We start from the raw sequence: 10,328 nt of genomic DNA on the forward strand, positions 1-10,328 counted from the left end.
TAGTAAAACCTGGAAAGGTGAGATTTTGTTTAGACTCCAAAAAGCTTAATGAAGTAACTGTGAAAGACGCGTATCCTATTCCGAATATAGATGGACTGATAGCCCGACTACCGCCTGTATATTGCATATCGAAAATTGACCTGAAGGATGCCTTCTGGCAAATAATTTTGTCTAAGGAGTCTCGTCCCAAAACCGCATTCACAATACGTTTCGTTTGCGCGATAATGCTTAGGAGACCCATTTAGCGGCAGTGGTTAAACAACTAGCTACAGCTACAGGGTGTACCGAAAAGCGGAGACACAACCCTCTGTTTTATCTCTGAATCAGTTGTGATAGATAGTGGACGCGCATAGAATACATGGAATTAGTGCAGAGGGTGAAACATGGACACATATTTCAGTTACATCTGAGTATAATGCGTATTGAAATTTAGTAGTACTAATTTTATGCGTAGAAATTCCAGAAGTGTATTTAAAGTTTGTCGCTTAGCGTCCATATAAAGTTTAAGCGTAAACGTATATAGACGTGAAAAAAAAAACACAGCGATTATGATGAATTCCAAAATAAGTAAAGTGATATGTCTCTGACAAAGATCAGGAGGATTGTATGGTGTCACCATAATAAACAAATGAACATGCGCTTGTGTATTTATGTATCATGGTGTACACCAAACAAATTTCAGGAAGATTTTATGGTGCCATCATAAAATATATATGTGCATGCGCCTGTATATGTATGCATAATAGTGTACATCAAAACCAGTTCAGTGCTAAGTTCCTGACAAAGTTCTGGAAGATTTTATGATGTTATCATAAAATATATATGTACATGCGCTTGTGCATATATGCATAATAGTGTACAGCAAAGCCAGTTCAGTGCTAGGCCCCTGCCAAGTTCTGGAAGATTTTTTGGTGCCATCATAAAATATATATGTGCATGCGCCTGTATATATATGCATAATAGTGTACATCAAAACCAGTTCAGTGCTAGGCCCTTGACAAAGTTCAGGAAGATTGTATAGTGTCATCTAAATCTTAATTTATATATATAAAAGAAGGTGGTGTTAGTTACACTCACCCCCACCTTAAATCATCCCCCTTTGGAAAAGAAGAATTGGCCAAATTCTTCTGTCCCAAACGTGATGTAATTTATCTTAAAAAAAGTTTAACAGTCTTTTCAAATTTAACACTACATAAATGTTTAGATCTAATTTCAGAATTAAAATCTAAAGTCTAATTCTACAGTGGGTCTTAAATTTATTATTTTTTTTTAATTAAACACTTTTTTTTTTGTTTTAAGTCTAATGTACGAATAAAGTTCTTAAGTTTTAATGGTGATTTAAATTTATTCGATTTCATTTTTTTTAATTTGGAAGAGATTTTTATTTCTAATTTAACAATAGAAATTAGCTTTAAATTTAAATAATTTGATTTAATTCATTTTTCTTATTCTATTTGTATGGACTATTTTTTCCTTTCTCATTTTATCGTCTATTATTGTGACGTTAACACCGTCAATACCTATTACGGTATAAGGACGATTATATACATATATGTGGTTATGTTAAAACACGACTTTACTGTTCTAAGTTCACTTCTTTATTCATCTTCACTACAATTTTATAATTTAGTTTAGTCATTGCGAAATACGGTGGAATGTAAACAATACAAATGTCAAAATTTACAGTGTTGAATAACTATTACGAAAGTTGCTATTATACGTGTGTTGGAGAACGTAATTTTGCAGATATGCTTACGTAGCAGGATTAAATGATTTAAAACGTAGGCTGATACGCCACATATATTACCATGCTTGTCGCGGGGTTCTTTTTCAAGTAAGACCTTGTCAAGCGCCTTGACAGATATTGGTTGAGAGTTTTTGTTATATCCGGTTTGATTTTATAATTTGTGTTCTGTAACGGCTTTTTTGCTAATGCGTGAGTTTTTTGAAAACGAAATTTAACTTCTTTCGAATAGTTTTCTATATTGTCAATCGGGTCTATTTTATCGGTTTACAGTTCATTTGGTAAATTAGCTGCTTTGCCAAAAACTAATTCATATGGTGAGAATTTATTATCGAATACTGTGTTTGTTGTTGCGTTGTGAAGAAAAGTGAAATATTCAAGTAAACATCCCAGTCGGAAAAATTGGGATTTAGACAAGATCTTAAATATTCATTGAAAGCTCGGTGGTTTCGCTCTACGGTGCCAAGAGTTTCATGATGGTACGCTGTGGAAAATTTGTGTTCGTTTTTTAAAAATGTTGTTAATTCTGAAAAAATTTAATTCTTGTATTCTGTGCCTAAATCAGTTTTAATTGTTTTCATAACACCATATACTAGTATGAAATTTTCAAAAATAGCTGAAGCAACCGTTTTCGCACACTTATCAGGTATCGCAACCGTTACTAAGTATTTGCTGAGATCGCATATAATGGTGACAGCGAAATTGTTACCATTATCGGATTGAGGTAGAGGCCCAATAGTGTCAACAACAACAATGTCGAATGGCTTACAGGGTGTTTCGGTTAGTACTGAAGGTTCTTTTGTTTTAGGCTTTACCTTGTTTATAAGACATTTTTTAACAAATTTCGCTATATCGCGCGTCATGCATTTCCAATAATATTTGGTTCTTAGTTTTGCATAAACTTTTTTGCTACCGAAATGTCCTCCTAAATTGGGTCGTTATGGTATTTTGGTATGAGTTTTTGTTTTCTGTCTTCGTCTGTCACAGTTTCTACGGGTTCTGTTAGGATAATTTCTAAATGTTTTAAAATTTTATTCCCAGTGGTTTTCAGATCTGATATCGAAAAATATTTAAAAAGATTATAATTTTTTTGCAATTAAATTATATTAATATTACGCTTGCCAGCTTCTTTTTCGAGCTTCAAAAGTAATTCATCTAAGTGTATTATTTTGTTAGCACACGCAACATTGATTAACTCGATTTTTTTGTGTTTTAAATGCGCATTTATCTCAAAATTTGTAATTTTACCACTTTTATTATAACTTATTTGGGTTTTTACTCTGGATATTTTCTTTGAAAATTTATTTGAAAAATTGTCATAAACTTGTAATTTTATGTTTTCCTTTTCTTTTTCTTCTTTGCCTATTTGTTGTTGCGTTAATTGGTCTTGTTTTGTCTGTGATCTAGTCTGTACCGCTAAAATTGATTTTCCTGAATTTTTAAGTTCTTCTATTGTGATGCGAGAGAGTGCATCTGCGCCTACATTGACTTTTCCTTTTATGTACTTAATAGTGAAGTTGTATTCTGATAGTTCAAGTCTAATACGTGAAAGTTTTGAAGAGGGGTATTTCATATTAAACAAATAAACTAATGGACGATGATCGGATTTGATGGTAAAGTGTGTGCCATACACGTAGAGAAGAGAAGAGAAGAGAAGAGACGAGAAGAGAAGAGAAGAGAAGAGAAGAGAAGAGAAGAGAAGAGAAGAGAAGAGAAGAGAAGGGAAGAGAAGAGAAGAGAAGAGGAGCGAAGAGAAGAGAAGAGGAGGGAAGAGAAGAGAAAGGAAGAGAAGAGAACAGAAGAGAAGAGTAGATAAGAGAAGAGGAGAGTAGAGAAGAGAAGAGAAGAGAAGTGAAGAGAAGACGAGAGAAGAGAAGAGAAGAGAATGTAAGAAGACCATTTCTGGCTTGGCCAAGATGGTCCCCATGTGTTTGCTGGATGATGTCTTGTTGAAATTGCCGTGCGAATTTCTAGCACTACTTACACTCAGGAAACCAATCATACACCAATTCAAATTAAATGCACGCTGACTATGGTTGTATATATATAGTTGTTTTTTTTTTTTTTAATAAGTTAAAACGTTGATTAGTTCGATAAAATTGGTTTTACCAAAATGGGTATGCTTCCGTTATGAACGCGGGGCACGAAAGTCACTTTAATGTTGCTTGTCACAAAACGTAAGATGTTTCTTTTATTTGTTGCACGCGTAAAATATTGTTTATAAAACACCGACTATGATAAAAAGAACGAAAACACTGTTACATATAAGAATATTTCTTAATTATATTCTGTACAAACGCAGAGATGGAAAAACACGTCTGGTCGGGTCAATTGTGCGGAATTATCTGGCGTCGTTTCATTTGACAGTTGCTAGGGTGACCCTCATTGTGAATGATTGAAGTATTTAATAAGTATTGCTTGATATTTATGTTCAGTCAACACTTAAACATAAGGGTTACCTTACATCATCCCCTTTGGAAAAGAAGAATTGGCCAAATTCTTCTGTCCCAAACGTGATGTAATTTATCTTAAAAAAAGTTTAACAGTCTTTTCAAATTTAACACTACATAAATGTTTAGATATAATTTAAGAATTAAAATCTAAAGTCTAATTCTACAGTAGGTCTTAAATATATTATTTTTTTTAATTAAAAAATTTTTTTTTTGTTTTGAGTCTAATGTACGAATAAAGTTCTTAAGTTTTAATGGTAATTTAAATTTATTCGATTTCATTTTTTTTTTAAATTGGAAGAGATTTTTATTTCTAATTTAACAATAGAAATTAACTTTAAATTTAAATAATTTGATTTAATGCATTTTTCTTATTCTATTTTTATGGACTATTTTTTCCTTTCTCGTTTTGTCGTCTATTATTGTGACGTTAACACCGTCAATACCTATTACGGTATAAGGACCATTATATACATATATTACAATGCTTGTTGCGGGGTTCTTTTTCAAGCAAAGCGCCTTGACAGATATTGGTTGAGAGTTTTTGTTATATCCGGTTTGATTTTATAATTTGTGTTCTGTAACGGCTTTTTTTGCTAATGCGTGAGTTTTTTGAAAACGAAATTTAACTTCTTTCGAATAGTTTTCTATATTGTCAATCGGGTCTATTTTATCGGTTTACAGTTCATTTGGTAAATTAGCTGCTTTGCCAAAAACTAATTCATATGGTGAGAATTTATTATCGAATACTGTGTTTGTTGTTGCGTTGTGAAGAAAAGTGAAATATTCAAGTAAACATCCCAAGTAAACATCCCAGTCGGAAAAATTGGGATTTAGACAAGATCTTAAATATTCATTGAAAGTTCGGTGGTTTCGCTCTACGGTGCCAAGAGTTTCATGATGGTACGCTGTGGAAAATTTGTGTTCGTTTTTTAAAAATGTTGTTAATTCTGAAAAAATTTAATTCTTGTATTCGGTGCCTAAATCAGTTTTAATTGTTTTCATAACACCATATACTAGTATGAAATTTTCAAAAATAGCTGAAGCAACCGTTTTCGCACACTTATCAGGTATCGCAACCGTTACTAAGTATTTGCTGAGATCGCATATAATGGTGACAGCGAAATTGTTACCATTATCGGATTGAGGTAGAGGCCCAATAGTGTCAACAACAACAATGTCGAATGGCTTACAGGGTGTTTCGGTTAGTACTGAAGGTTCTTTTGTTTTAGGCTTTACCTTGTTTATAAGACATTTTTGACATTTTTTAACAAATTTCGCTATATCGCGTGTCATGCATTTCCAATAATATTTGGTTCTTAGTTTTGCATAAACTTTTTTGCTACCGAAATGTCCTCCTAAATTGGGTCGTTATGATATTTTGGTATGAGTTTTTGTTTTCTGTCTTCGTCTGTCACAGTTTCTACGGGTTCTGTTAGGATAATTTCTAAATGTTTTAAAATTTTATTCCCAGTGGTTTTCATATCTGATATCGAAAAATATTTAAAAAGATTATAATTTTTTTGCAATTAAATTATATTAATATTACGCTTGTCAGCTTCTTTTTCGAGCTTCAAAAGTAATTCATCTAAGTGTATTATTTTGTTAGCACACGCAACATTGATTAACTCGATTTTTTTGTGTTTTAAATGCGCATTTGTAATTTTACCACTTTTATTATAACTTATTTGGGTTTTTACCCTGGATATTTTCTTTGAAAATTTATTTGAAAAATTGTCATAAACTTGTAATTTTATGTTTTCCTTTTCTTTTTCTTCTTTGCCTATTTGGTGTTGCGTTAATTGGTCTTGTTTTGTCTGTGATCTAGTCTGTACCGCTAAAATTGATTTTCCTGAATTTTTAAGTTCTTCTATTGTGATGCGAGAGAGTGCATCTGCGCCTACATTGATCTTTCCTTTTATGTACTTAATAGTGAAGTTGTATTCTGATAGTTCAACTCTAATACGTGAAAGTTTTGAAGCTAATACGTGAAAGTTTTGAAGAGGGGTCTTTCATATTAAACAAATAAACTAATGGACGATGATCGGATTTGACGGTAAAGTGTGTGCCATACACGTAGAGAAGAGAAGAGAAGAGACGAGAAGAGAAGAGAAGACAAGAGAAGGGAAGGGAAGAGAAGAGAAGAGAAGAGGAGCGAGGAGAAGAGAAGAGGAGGGAAGAGAAGAGAAAGGAAGAGAAGAGAACAGAAGAGAAGAGTAGATAAGAGAAGATGAGAGTAGAGAAGAGAAGAGAAGATAAGAGAAGAGAAGAGAAGAGAAGAGAAGAGAAGAGAAGAGAAGAGAAGAGAAGAGAAGAGAAGAGAAGAGAAGAGAAGAGAAGAGAAGAGAAGAGAAGAGAAGAGAAGAGAAGAGAAGAGAAGAGAAGAGAAGAGAAGAGAAGAGAAGAGAAGAGAAGAGAAGAGAAGAGAAGAGAAGAGAAGAGAAGAGAAGAGAAGAGAAGAGAAGAGAAGAGAAGAGAAGAGAAGAGAAGAGAATGTAAGAAGACCATTTCTGGCTTGGCCAAGATGGTCCCCATGTGTTTGCTGGATGATGTCTTGTTGAAATTGCCGTGCGAATTTCTAGCACTACTTACACTCAGGAAACCAATCATACACCAATTCAAATTAAATGCACGCTGACTATGGTTGTATATATATAGTTGTTTTTTTTTTTTTTTTTTTAATAAATTAAAACGTTGATTAGTTCGATAAAATTGGTTTTACCAAAATGGGTATGCTTCCGTTATGAACGCGGGGCACGAAAGTCACTTTAATGTTGCTTGTCACAAAACGTAAGATGTTTCTTTTATTTGTTGCACGCGTAAAATATTGTTTATAAAACACCGACTATGATAAAAAGAACGAAAACACTTTTACATATAAGAATATTTCTTAATTATTCTCTGTACAAACGCAGAGATGGAAAAACACGTCTGGTCGGGTCAATTGTGCGGAATTATCTGGCGTCGTTTCATTTGACAGTTGCTAGGGTGACCCTCATTGTGAATGATTGAAGTATTTAATAAGTATTGCTTGATATTTATGTTCAGTCAACACTTAAACATAAGGGTTACCTTACATCATCCCCTTTGGAAAAGAAGAATTGGCCAAATTCTTCTGTCCCAAACGTGATGTAATTTATCTTAAAAAAAGTTTAACAGTCTTTTCAAATTTAACACTACATAAATGTTTAGATCTAATTTAAGAATTAAAATCTAAAGTCTAATTCTACAGTAGGTCTTAAATATATTATTTTTTTTAATTAAACAATTTTTTTTTTTGTTTTAAGTCTAATGTACGAATAAAGTTCTTAAGTTTTAATGGTAATTTAAATTTATTCGATTTCATTTTTTTTTTTAAATTGGAAGAGATTTTTATTTCTAATTTAACAATAGAAATTAACTTTAAATTTAAATAATTTGATTCAATTCATTTTTCTTATTCTATTTTTATGGACTATTTTTTCCTTTCTCGTTTTATCGTCTATTATTGTGACGTTAACACCGTCAATACCTATTACGGTATAAGGACCATTATATACATATATTACCATGCTTGTTGCGGGGTTCTTTTTCAAGTAAGACCTTGCCAAGCGCCTTGACAGATATTGGTTGAAAGTTTTTGTTATATCCGGTTTGATCTTATAATTTGTGTTCTGTAACGGCTTTTTTTTTTGCTAATGCGTGAGGTTTTTGAAAACGAAATTTAACTTCTTTCGAATAGTTTTCTATGTTGTCAATCTGGTCTATTTTATCGGTTTACAGTTCATTTGGTAAATTAGCTGCTTTGCCAAAAACTAATTCATATGGTGAGAATTTGCTATCGAATACTGTTTTTGTTGTTGTGTTGTGAAGAAAAGTGAAATATTCAAGTAAACATCCCAAGTCAACATTTCAAGTAAACATCCCAGTCGGAAAAATTGGGATTTAGACAAGATCTTAAATATTCATTGAAAGCTCGGTGGTTTCGCTCTACGGTGCCAAGAGTTTCATGATGGTACGCTGGTATGCTCGTTTTTTAATAATTTTGTTAATTCTGAAAAAATTTAATTTTTGTGTTCGGTGCCTAAATCAGTTTTAATTGTTTTCATAATACTATATACTAGTATGAAATTTTCAAAAATAGCTGAAGCAACCGTTTTCGCACATTTATCAGGTATCGCAACCGTTACTAAGTATTTGCTGAGATCGCATATAATGGTGACAGCGAACTTTTTACCATTATCGGATTGAGGTAGAGGCCCTATAGTGTCAATAACAAAAATGTGGAATGGCTTACAGGGTGTTTCGATTAGTACTGAAGGTTCTTTTGTTTTAGGCTTTACCTTGTTTAAAAGACATTTTTGACATTTTTCTAACAAATTTCGCTATATCGCGCGTCATGCATTTCCAATAATATTTGGTTCTTAGTTTTGCATAAACTTTTTTGCTACCGAAATGTCCTCCTAAATTGGGTCGTTATGGTATTTTGGTATGAGTTTTTGTTTTCTGTCTTCGTCTGTCACAGTTTCTACGGGTTCTGTTAGGATAATTTCTAAATGTTTTAAAATTTTATTTCCAGTGGTTTTCAGATCTGATATCGAAAAATATTTAAAAAGATTATAATTTTTTTGCAATTCAATTATATTAATATTACGCTTGCCAGCTTCTTTTTCGAGCTTCAAAGGTAATTCATCTAAGTGTATTATTTTGTTAGCACACGCAACATTGATTAACTCGATTTGTTTGTGTTTTAAATGCGCATTTATCTCAAAATTTGTAATTTTACTACTTTTATCATAACTTATTTGGGTTTTTACTCTGGGTATTTTCTTAGAAAATTTATTTGAAAAATTGTCATAAACTTGTAATTTTATGTTTTCCTTTTCTTTTTCTTCTTTGCCTATTTGTTTTTGCGTTAATTGGTCTTGTTTTGTCTGTGATCTAGTCTGTACCGCTATTTTTAAGTTCATCTATTGTGATGCGAGAGAGTGCATCTGCGCCTACATTGATTTTTCCTTTTATGCACCAATAGTGAATTTGTATTATGATAGTTCAAGTTTAATACGTGAAAGTTTTGAAGAGGGGTTTTTCATATTAAACAAATAAACTAGTGGACGATGATCGGATTTGACGGTAAAGTGTGTGCCATACACGTATGGTCTGAATTGTTTGATGGCAAAAAATATAGCCAAAAGTTCTAATTCAATTATTGATTACTTTTGTTCTGCATTGCTAAATGATTTAGACGCGAAGAAAATTTTGTAAGTCAATGTCATCTTTATTTTGGCTTAAAATGGCACCACAACCAATTTTTGAAGTGTGGACCGTAATTATAAATTCCACTCTTTTCCTGCTAAGTTTATTTAAAGGTCCTGCTATTGAAGCAAAATTTGGTATAAACCTTCGATAGTAATTGGCGAATGCCACGAATCGTCCTACTGCATCTTTATCACAAGGTTTCGGATATTTCTTTATTGCAATTATTTTGGAATCGTCGGGAAGTAGACCTTTTGATGAGTATTTGTGTCCTAGGAAAGTGACTTCTGAACGCATGAAGTTACATTTTTCGGGATTTAGACGCAAGTTAATTTTTTTGCATGTTTGAAAGACTTGTTCTAAATTTTTAAGATGGTGAGATTCGCTACACCCAATGATTATTAGATCATCGACATATAAAAATGCTTGGTTGGGAGAAATTCCTGAAAAGCCAATTGACATCATTCTTGAGAATGAGTTCGGAGCTACGTTTAAACCGAATGGTAAAACTTTCCATCGAAAAGCACCACGATCAGTCCTGAATGAGGTGATGTCTCTAGAATCTTTATTTAATGGAATTTGATGAAAACCTGAATACAAATCCAATGTAGAAAAATATTTGGCTCTGCCTAGATTATCCAGAACATCGTCTATTCGTGCAAGTGGGAATTTGTCTCCTATCAATTTTTTGTTTACGGCTCTAAAGTCGACACACATGCGGTATGATTTCTGTCCGTTTGGGTTTTTCTTTGGTACTTAATGGACTATTATAGTTAGAATAACTGTGTTCTATAAGATCATTTTGTAATAAATTATCAACTTGTCTATTGATTTCCTCTCTCTGACAATATGGTAAGCGGTAATTTTTTATGTAAACAGGATTTTTATCTGTCAATCGT

At 32.5% G+C, this 10,328-nt stretch overlaps 1 protein-coding gene across 2 annotated transcripts in view; it reads right to left on the reverse strand.

The window, feature by feature from the left end:
* Window positions 1-10,328, reverse strand: part of nudC (nuclear distribution C, dynein complex regulator) — a 388,789-nt gene that overhangs the window by 76,791 nt on the left and 301,670 nt on the right. The gene's annotated exons all lie outside the window — the stretch shown is intronic.

The sequence above is a fragment of the Eurosta solidaginis genome, chromosome 5 (assembly GCF_040869045.1).
Source record: "Eurosta solidaginis isolate ZX-2024a chromosome 5, ASM4086904v1, whole genome shotgun sequence".
Taxonomy (NCBI): domain Eukaryota; kingdom Metazoa; phylum Arthropoda; class Insecta; order Diptera; family Tephritidae; genus Eurosta; species Eurosta solidaginis.